General features: G+C 46.7%; 1 long non-coding RNA gene across 1 annotated transcript in view; it reads right to left on the reverse strand.

Moving 5' to 3' along the window:
* Nucleotides 1–6,582: 6,582 nt before the first annotated feature.
* The window catches only part of LOC109521560 (uncharacterized), an 8,829-nt gene continuing 4,855 nt past the window's right edge, over nt 6,583–10,556 (reverse strand). Inside the window, exon 2 of the long non-coding RNA XR_002169391.1 lies at nt 6,583–6,617. This is a non-coding gene — a long non-coding RNA (uncharacterized LOC109521560). The remainder of the gene's footprint in view (nt 6,618–10,556) is intronic.

Genomic DNA, 10,556 nt, shown 5'->3' on the forward strand with positions numbered 1-10,556 from the left:
AAAAAAAAAGCGCTCGGTTGTTTTTGTTTGTGTGTGTGTGTGTGTGTGTGTGTGTGTGTGTGTGTGTGTGTGTGTGTGTGTGTGTGTGTGTGTGTCCTCAGACATCAGAGGTACAAGGCGAGGAGTGTCACAAGTCATTTGGCCACGATGGAGCCAGGCGGCACGCTGCCATTCACTTCGAATCAAGCGCACCCTCAGAGATGCTGTGTGGCCTGGGGTGTGTGTGTGTGTGTGTGTGTGTGTGTGTGTGTGTGTGTGTGTGTGTGTGTGTGTACGTGTGCGTGCGTGTGTGCGGGTGAGACACAGGGTGGCTGTTTTCTGTATAAATCTGTCTGGGCGTTCTCTCCCTCAATGCGTGTTATTACACACACACACACGTCTCCATCACCCCACCTCACTTTGCCTCGCAGACACACCAAACACAAGGTCCCCAACACGACTCATCACCCCGCCTCGGGCACGCTCCTGACCTGCCTGGACGGACGCACGCACACACACGCGCACGCACCCCCCCCACACACACACACACACACACACACGCGCACACACGCGCGCACACACGCACGCACACACAGACATCTTCAAGTTTCCTATACTGTACCAAGACATACGCTCACACTTAAGGATGTCATGGACCAGACGAGTCCTGAATCATCTTTTGACTTTGCCACTTCCTCCTTCCTTCCTCCCGTCCTTCCTTCCTTCCACTTTCCTCACCTCTCTCCCTCCCTCCTCCCATTTGGGAAATTTCAGGGAAAATAGCCAAGAGCCAGATTGGAGGTTGGCTGCCTCTTTGCATTACCAGCAAAGATAAATATTCCCAGGATGACTCCCATTACCCGGAGGATGTTTATGTGTGTACATGCTAACCCTAAGCCCTGCTCCTCTGCTCTTCCTCCCAAAAAAAGAGAGAGAGAACGAGAGAGACCCACACCCACTCACACGTTGTCGACATGAAAGCCACAACATACGATGGACAGAAAAATGTCTCCAAAGAGTCAGCGATGCTGTGGAAGCTGTCGGCGGGCAAAGGCTCACACTGTTAAGACAGGTGTGGGCAACTCGGGTCCTCGAGGGCCGCTGTCCTGCCTGTTTGAGATGTCGCCCTTTTCCAACACACCTGATTGATTGCACTGATCAGGATCGTTGTCCAACTTATGTGGGGCTTGCTGATGAGATGATCATTTTCGCCCGTCTTTTGAAATACGATTTAAAAAAAAATTATTGAATGTTGTACACACAACATTCAATAATTTTTTTTTTTTTTTAATTTTTGTATATATGACATTTGCTCTATGTACAGCACTTTGTATACAGTGATGGTTGTTTGAACGTGCTCTGTAAATACAGTTGAGTTGAGTTGAGAATAAAAATGGCATAGCGGTAGGCCTCCCTGCTGTAGAAAATGAAAAACAAAAATCAAGAAACGAATTCAATCATGACCCTAAAATCAAAAATCAAATCAAGGATTTGAAGAATGATGACACGTTGACGTTAAATGGTGGCAGGTGTGTGCGGAGTGAACAGACGCATGTCGCCAGTTGTGGGGGGTGTGCACTTTTGCAACCACATGATCCCAGTTGTTTAGTTTTGCTTCCCCGGTTTAAACTCCTCCTCTCCTTTCTTTGTTTCCCAATCAAGTTGTCCGTGTTACCAGGAATAGGTTTGAAATGATGAAACGGTCCCTTGAAGGACGAAAATGAGGATCCGCTGGCACGTGCACACCACAGCGCAAATAACCTGCCTGTGAAAAGAGAGTTTGGATCGTTCGTCCATTCTGTGGCCTTTCAAGAGGCGACTATAAAAATTCACCTTCATACTGCCTGAGAAGACGGAAGCAGCTTGCCTTTGCGCGGTTCTCACGCTGCCTCACCGTATACGTTGACTTGATGAGTCGCAAGCGCAATATGACGACACCACGTGCAGCATCCCAAGAATGGTCAGAAAGGAGACACCTCAGTGCTGATGAATGCGCGCACAAGCCCACAGCACGCCACAAACAATTTGCCTTTGCTGTCAGTCAGTTATGTCAGAAAACAGGTCAGGGTTCAGGTTGGTTGACATGCTAAACCAAAAGAAGATTGCATGAAGAAACACACAATACAAAAGTTGGAGAGACAACACGGTCTCCAAAATTTGAGGCTGATTTTTGATTGTGCTGCAATTTGACGATTTGGCCCGCGTGGGCTCGTACAATTCGTGCATGTGCTTTTTTTATTTTTTTTCTTGAGTAAAGCATCAAACTTGCCATAATAAAGTTGACTTGTAGAATACATTAATGTGTTATGTCTGTTGCAACTGGAACAAACAACGACTTGCCTGGCCTGCGTAACACACTTTTATTTCTAGCTTTAATTTTATTTTGAAACAAAACAAATACAAATGTGATGTGTACAAAATGATAAAAACGACACTAATCACGTGAGGAGCGGAATTAGGACCCAGAAGCAGACATGACACGCAAGTAAAAGTCTTTATCGATGAAAATACAAAGTAACTACGGAGAGCAGGGCTGGATGCAAAAGACACGGAAGAGAGCTGACACTCGGCTCGAAAGCCCGCCGTACTGACAACGTGTCACTGAGTCATGCAAGCTTAAATACTGGAAGACAGAATTAAAGGTAAGATAATAAAGGCCCTTAGCAAGAGCGATTGACACATCAAGGAACAACCGGTCACAACATACATATTAAAGCCCGCTATTTTTCTTTCCTTTTTGGGAGTCAAAAGTTTGTTTTTTTTGAAACTGCAAAATACTGGTCTGGCTTGCGTACACCAACAACAAAAATCTCTCTTATTTGTTGTTGTTGTTTGGCGTGCATCTTGATCTATCAGCTGCAGTGGCTGACCTGCACGCAGCAAAAGCACGGCATCAAACGGAGGTGAGCCGAGATCTCGGTGATGAGACGAACCCAAAAAAACGAGACGGTGCTTTCCCCGAAGCTCATCCTGAGATTACACCTGATTGGCCGAGGCGGTCGCACCAATTATTTCAATTCCCTTCAGATTTGTATCGTCAAATAGAGAGGCGCAACCGACGCGACTTCCTTCCTCCGCGACAACTTCCAAGGGGACTCGCAGGAAATGGGAATCAGATGGCGATTAGACCGTCGCGAGCGCCTTCGGAAGGCCTGCGGTGCGCCTCGCGGTGCCGGTGACCTGCAGACATGGGGAAATCCGCCGATGCGGCGAAAATGCTTTCTCCAAAGAACTCATCTTCGTATTGGTCTTTGGACATGACCGTGCTCAACGTCTTGATCGAAACATATTGTCGTTTGTAAAGATGAATTGACATTTCACTTTATTCAGTTCACCTGTAAATAGGTTCCGATGTGCATCCAAAACGCTTGACCTTGTCTCTCCTTACATTCCATATCTTGGAATGCTTTCAGAGTGATCCTGACAGGAGTAAATAAAGATGAATGGCCCCTAATTCCAAACTCTTGGGATTCTTCAAGTGTTCCACCCGCTCCTACCCCGCCCCAGTGGCGTGAAAACCGAAACGAGGCGGTTGGCGCAGAGCGCTAAATGATGAAACGTGTCGGAACAAGACGGATATTTTCGAGCAGTGCATTTTTTTCCTCCTCTGCTGGAGACGAGCGGCTGTCTGTTTGGCCCAAACGCACACACACACACACACACACACACACACACACACACACACACACACACACACACGCACGCACGCACGCAAGTATGCGAGCATACGTTCAAGCGTACACTTACACACACTGGTGTAATCACACATTCAGTCTTGTATTCAAGTTTGCTCATGCATGCAAAAGGGCAAAAAAAAAAAAACAAACACTCACCGCCACCCCCCCCCCACACCCACACACACCCACACACGTTCATCTGTACCCAGCACCTATTTTGTTTCCAAAACCCTTGACAGAAATCAAAAGTTATGAATCCTGGTGGCAAGGTGCTTTGAGACGTGATCAAGACGTGCGATACGAAGACACGTTACTTGACCTCGAGTGTCTCATACCAGCAACAGTACACACAGTTACTCCCACGCCCCAAAACAGGAGCCAAGTCGGCATCGTGCACCACGTAGCACGCAGGGGGGTCAAATTTGAGGCCAATTAGCCGCCAAAGACGACCTTGACGTCATTTTTTTTACAATTTATCTGGCCCATTAACGCTTGACACCATTTTTACTTGACGTCTGTTCAAAATTAGCCATAAAAATGATAAGAACCGAACGCAGCGGCAAGCTGTTGTCTGAACTGAGGCAACCGGACCTTTCTTCTTTGTTAAAGCTATTTCGTGAGAATTGTAAACCACGTAAAGTTTTTCAATGACGTATCGTCACAAAGATTTGGCCCGAGAGGTCGTGGGAAGAAGCGAGTTCACTCCCAAGACAAACCAAATTGAAGCTCCAGAAAGAAAAGAAACGGAGCTCAGGTCTCGAATCTCGTCGACCGGAACCAGGTGATTTTCTTCACCGAGAAACAGTTGCGCGCACCAGATTATTTTGTCACGGTCTCGCAACTGATATCGTGTTTGATGACCGCACGTGGTCCCAAACTGCCACGAAAGTCAAGCACCCGTTTGAAAACGTCTGGCCTGTTCATGGAGCTGAGGGACACGCTTTAAATCTACGATTCATATTACAACGTACATTTGGAGGCCACGGCGAGCGGCGTCGCTCCTCCTCGGACGCATCGCGGGACGCCACGAAGAGCAGCAGTTGCGCACTGTAAACATGCTGAGATATGAGCTTTATCGCCGTCCCATCTCCCGCATCTGCCACGGCTCACGCTCCTTCTCCCTTGCGTGTCTCCTTTTGTGTGTATTGTTATCGCATTCACGTGCCAGTTTGCGCAGTGGTGGTTGCATCAGCACAACGGTTGCCTCTGTCATGGAAGTCACGCTCATTTAAACTCGCTCACCCACTTTTGTTTGTTTTTTTTTTTTTGTTTTTTTTAACTCTATGCCGGAAAGGCAGGTGCGTTTTTGCTGGCACCGTCACAAAAAAAAAAAAAAAGAGAGAAGACGCTTGTTTTGGACCTTCATGCTTCGTGAAGCTTCATATTTGCCGTGGTTGGATTTGTCGTCGCCGCAAACGCATCACGAGTTCAAACACTGAGCACTTTATTCAAATGTGTCCGACTGGTTCGAGGAACAACGCGCGCAATGTACACAAATGCAGCCTGAGGACATTAATTCTTCACCCTGTTCTTCCTTTCATTCAACATTTCTGTCTGCAGTTCAAATCAAATGATTTTCTCTCCGGGTTTGAAATCAATTCGTCGAAATATTTGTACTAGAAACAAAGACAAAACAATTGACGCAACCTGCATCCGAATATGATCAAGATGCTTTTTTTTTTTTATCTTGGACAAAGACATGCTGGTAAGTGCAAAGGGTCGAATACGATAAATTTTGGTGTTAGTGCACTCTAAGCATCCGATCAGTTTCATTTTCACAAAAAAAGTATTTAAAAAAAATAAATCAGTGATTTCCTTTTCACAAACTCTCAAACTGTTGTATCTACTATATTTTTCTCTTTCGTTCCTTCTCGGGGCCGTTATGCTGGTTGTTGGGCACCCTTGGTGTCCAATATCATTGTTAACGAGACAAGACTGAGGGCCTGATGAACGAATGCATTGTGCGTGCAAAAACTTGGGAACATAATCAATGCTCACGCAAACAGGTAAGACAAAATTGCGATGGATGATTTTGCGTCTTGAAGTAGCGCATCCGAAAGGCGGGTGCAGACAAGCAAGCAGAGTGGCATCAGATGTTCCAGAAACAAAAATTATTGCAACATACTCTCCAGTCAGCAATGAAATTTTGGGTCTTCTGAATGACTAAGGGAGCAGATGGAGCCAGTCTCAAGAAGGAGTCATGCCAAAGAGCACAGTGTGCACAATCCGTTACGCAACTTGGTGGCCCTCCATTTGTGATCGTTCGTGAATCGGGGCACGGGAAACACACCCAGGAAAAAAATGCGTCGAATCTCAAAAGGCAACCCCCAGACACACCCCATCCAAAACTCCATAAACTGGAACTTGGAAATCCTGTCGCTGAAACTGGGACTTCCAACTTCTGGTGCCACTTTCCAACAAAATGTGAACCTGTTGGACATTTGTCCGCCAATATGGTCTACTTCCGATCCCCATTCATTCCCAATGGGCAAACAATAACCCTAAGACCAGCCCTAAAGTAACCCTGAACTCGGGGTAGGCAAGACAGTCGCAGTCCTGCCCGTTTGCCTCCAGTCTCCGACCTCCACCCTAAAGCTAACCCGAACGCAAAACCGTCTTTGACCCCTTAACTCTTCTGGGAAGACACCACCATGACACAACAAATTGTGTGACAACCTGGGCCTTTTTTGTTTGTTTGTTTTTGTGTTTTTTTTTTGCACAGCATTGCATTACAATTCCTGAAAATAAACACAGATGTCCTTTATACGTGTCCGTCATAAAAGCACCGAGGTGCAAAGTGTTACTTCCAGTTGCTTAAGTGTGTCCTTTCCCACAGCGGGATGAGTGCATCTCCCTTTCCACACTCAGGCACGCACACACACACACACACACACACACACACACACACACACACACACACACACACACACACACACACACACACACACACACACACAAAAGCTGCGCTGCACGCTGCAAACAAGTCTGGACCAGCTTTGTATCTCATCCTCCTCTCTGGATAAACACATGCAGGAAATGAATGTGGTTTCACAATGATTCACTCCATACTGGAAGCATTTGCTGTCAAAGAGCTCCATTCAAAGCGGCTTTGGCTTTGCGTGTTTCGCTTGAGATTTTTCTCTTTTGCTGTGGCACCGGCGCACTCTTTTTATTTGGCTGCTTTCGGACCTCTGAAATGCACATTGGCCAACTGAGATGTTTAACTTTGAACAGTCAATAACAGCAACCAACTACAAAGTCATTCATCATTCATCCGCGGCCTGTCTCTCATTAATTTGTCAGCAAGTCATTCTGAATCTCGTTAGATCGTAATCAGCAGTGCTGTTAATTTCAAGCACGTGATGGCGCCCCCAATGCACCCACACACACACACTGATTTTCTCCTCCCATGACAAAGCAGCTTGGCTGCCTGAAAAACTGCCCCTTACGAGCCATCGACAGACGGCGAGGAGCGGAACTTTAATCCGTCCCGAGTCGCTACCACGGCGACGCCGTACACTCATTTACATTAGACAGGACTGCCCCCCCTCCCGCCCTCTCTCAGAACAAGCTAATTTCAGCTGAATTCTTGGGGTGAAAAGTTTCGTGTAGCTCTCAGTTCTTGGGATGGTTTGAGCAAATCATATCACAATCCTTCACTTTCATTCTTCCTCTTGACACAATAAACCGGCGGGAGATCGGGGTTCGGCGGGTAGGTAACTGCGGTCCCAGAGAGCCGCCGCACTCCTGCTTGTTTTCGAAGCTCAGCTCATCAGCGGGCTCCGTATAAAGCCCGATAATGATCCTGATCGTTCGAATCAGGTGTGTCGGTGTAGGGAAACCTTTCAAGCGAGCAGGACTGCGGCTCTCTCGGACCGCAGTTGCCTACCGCAGCAATAAAGCAAATATGCTTGCGTCTCTCTGGTATTTGTGCAGCCGGAGTCAAAGCACCTGAGGCCAAAACTGAAATGGCGGCGTACAGCTGTTTAGCGACTGACAGCCACGATAATGTGCTTTACCTTTAGTTGAACCGTGCAGACCCATGGCCACTGGTGTACACACACACACACACACACACACACACACACACACACACACACACACACACACACACACACACACACACACACGCGTACAGTGCATGCTACACAAGCCCGTCTCCAGGACAACTCCCGAGCGCGGTGACTCGGAAGTGTCATATATTAGTGTCCGGAGGTAGGAGGTCAACTCTCTCGAAAGCAGGATTAGCTAGGGCTAATGCTAACCCTGACGCTAAAGCTAACCAGACGTGGGTGGGCAAAGACTACATTTACCCCATTCCACGATTAAGGCTTTTGGGATAAATTGTACTTGCTGCGACACACTTTACTTTTACGTCAGTGATTTTATTGAGACGGAGCACGACTTTTACTCTGTTACATTGAGCTTTATTCCACTTGCTAACTTGATTTGTGTACGTTCTCATCAAGTCTTTCCGTACAGTAAACGACAGCCCACCGCGGTTTCCGGGTTCAAACCAAGGTTTGACTCCATTTCATCAAGCAAATGGAGCCAGTCGGTCATCGTTTGTTGACTTTTTTTTGATCAAATGTCGTTTTTTGTCAAGTTTTCCCTGCTCCATATATCTCTCAATCAGCTCCCTCCAGCTACTCGTGTCGATAAATTCTTCTGGTTTTATTTCACTCTTCAATCACTGTTGCTGTCGTCAACCACATTCATCCTTTTCTTTCCTTTTGTCATGAATGTATTGTGTTTCTTTACACTTTTTTTGTTGTCGTTTTAAAATGTTTGTTCACATCGTAATTTTTTAGTGATACGGGTGTCTTGTTCACCTTGTCTTGTAAATAAATCTATTTTCTAGAATATTCCTAATACCTGGTTTTGGGCCCACATTTTTGCCTACACGCCAACACCTCAATTATGACAGTCGGTAACCTGGCCGCACCCAAGCCTCTGCAGCAACACACAGAATCAACGTTTTCCAAGTGAACGATGTTCATGAAAGGCAACAGAAACACTGGAGGAAACAACAGCGTGTGGTTCTCAGAAGAGGCACAACATTGGTGTCATCACCTTCAACTTTGTGACAAGTAACTCACTGCCTACCTTAGTGGGAGACCTGACACGGAGGCACTGGTCGGGACGCTTTTTTTGCAGCGTGTTAAATGAATAAATAACACCATCGTAGCACAAGTGAACCCTTTTAAGATGCTTCCCCTGGCACTCCATATTCGCATTTTTTTTTTTTTTTTTTGCCAGGGCCATCGGTGAATTGCAGATGGAACAAACTGAATGAGCAGGGGGGAAATAAATATATCGAACCAGCTCTGAGCGCAAAGTGCAATTACGGACTGCTGACCGCTAATAACTTCCGGTGACGGAGGTCACTTGCCACCGTAGGTTAAAGGTGACCTGCTTTTTTATTAAATTTTATTTTGTAGATACTTTTTTGCTAACTTGAAACGATTAGGAGGCGCAGGGTTCACAAACACCAAAATATATAATATTAATAACACGCACACAGACACGCAAATATTTTTTTTCCTCATATACTAAGCGAAAAACTTGGTCCGCACCCCTGCCTTATACAGGCTACACACACGACCAGCGCTGTCAAAAGAATATACACGTTTCAGCCTGCACTCGCAAGAACTTCACTTGGAGCTTAATAAAACACATTTTGGTTGGAAATCTCATTTCGGCCCGGTGAGCCTATTGTGCCGAAAGAAGGAAATGTTTAAAAAAAAAAAGGTTGCTGCGTACCATCCAGTGTGTCGCAAACAACGACAGCATCGTCAGAGCCGCAGAAGTGGATGACAAAGTTCGTTCAGCTGGAAGCCCACATTTGCGCAGTTGCTATCTCGTGACCAGCAGTGCGTTCGTAATCCTTTGTTACCGACACAAGTCAACACGACCGATTTCAAGGTCTGCAGCGTGGTGACATACGACACAAGTGAACGGTGGCGTGAGCTTGGAGGAGACGCGGTGCGTGACCCAAGCTGCGCAGCTCTGAAATCGCTTGGAGTCTTGTGCTCGGCTGTTGTTATGAGAATTCTTTTTCTTATATAACCCAATTGTCATCATGAAAGCTTGATTTGATTTATTTGATTGTTTTTATGCCTATATAATCATGTCCTAATTAATCACAGAACTGAAGCACTGGCTTTCCTAAAAGGAGACATAGCGCATGAATCATTGTTCACAATTTAAAGTGGTTACCAGATATCTTAATGGATGTGGCGTGCCATGACCAAGAGGAATGGGATTAGGCTCTTGCGACAAGGCAAGCAAATTCTGTTTGAGAAAGCACAGCCCAGAGTGTGGAAGAAAAGAACAACAGAAGCATTTTCGCTTGTGGAGGCAGCACTCCATACATGGCACGCCTTTTGTGTTGATTCGTGTGCAGATTCATGGATGCGGTGCAAGCAGCAAACCTAGCGGCAGGTGTTTTGCTCCCGTGGTCGTCGGGAACAGACCATGTGTGAGAGTCAGACGCAGACGGATCAATAATCCCCCCCCCCCCGATAATCTCTAATCTTAACGCAGTCGACATTGATATATATATATATGGAGCCACTCCCCACGCCCTTGGATGTAAAACAGCCTGGTGGAGGTTTTCCTTGTTGTTCAGTTTAAATAAGGTACTTGTGGATGCTGAGATGAGGTGGGCCTGCCTGGCAGACGATGATGTCACGTTTGACAGCATCCTGGCAGGAAGATGACGCACACGGCGAGGAGGCCTGCGAAGAGACGCGCATTCCCTGAGAACCCACAACATCTGTTGTCTGTGCGCAGAGGAGGAGAGCGGGAGCCGAGGGGGTCCGGTGCTTCACTTGGCCACTAATTGGTTGGAGAAAAGAAATGACCCCCAGCACCCCCCCCCCACTCCCCCCAGCTCCC

This window comes from Hippocampus comes, unplaced genomic scaffold (assembly GCF_001891065.2).
Source record: "Hippocampus comes isolate QL1 unplaced genomic scaffold, H_comes_QL1_v1.1 scaffold44, whole genome shotgun sequence".
Lineage (NCBI taxonomy): Eukaryota > Metazoa > Chordata > Actinopteri > Syngnathiformes > Syngnathidae > Hippocampus > Hippocampus comes.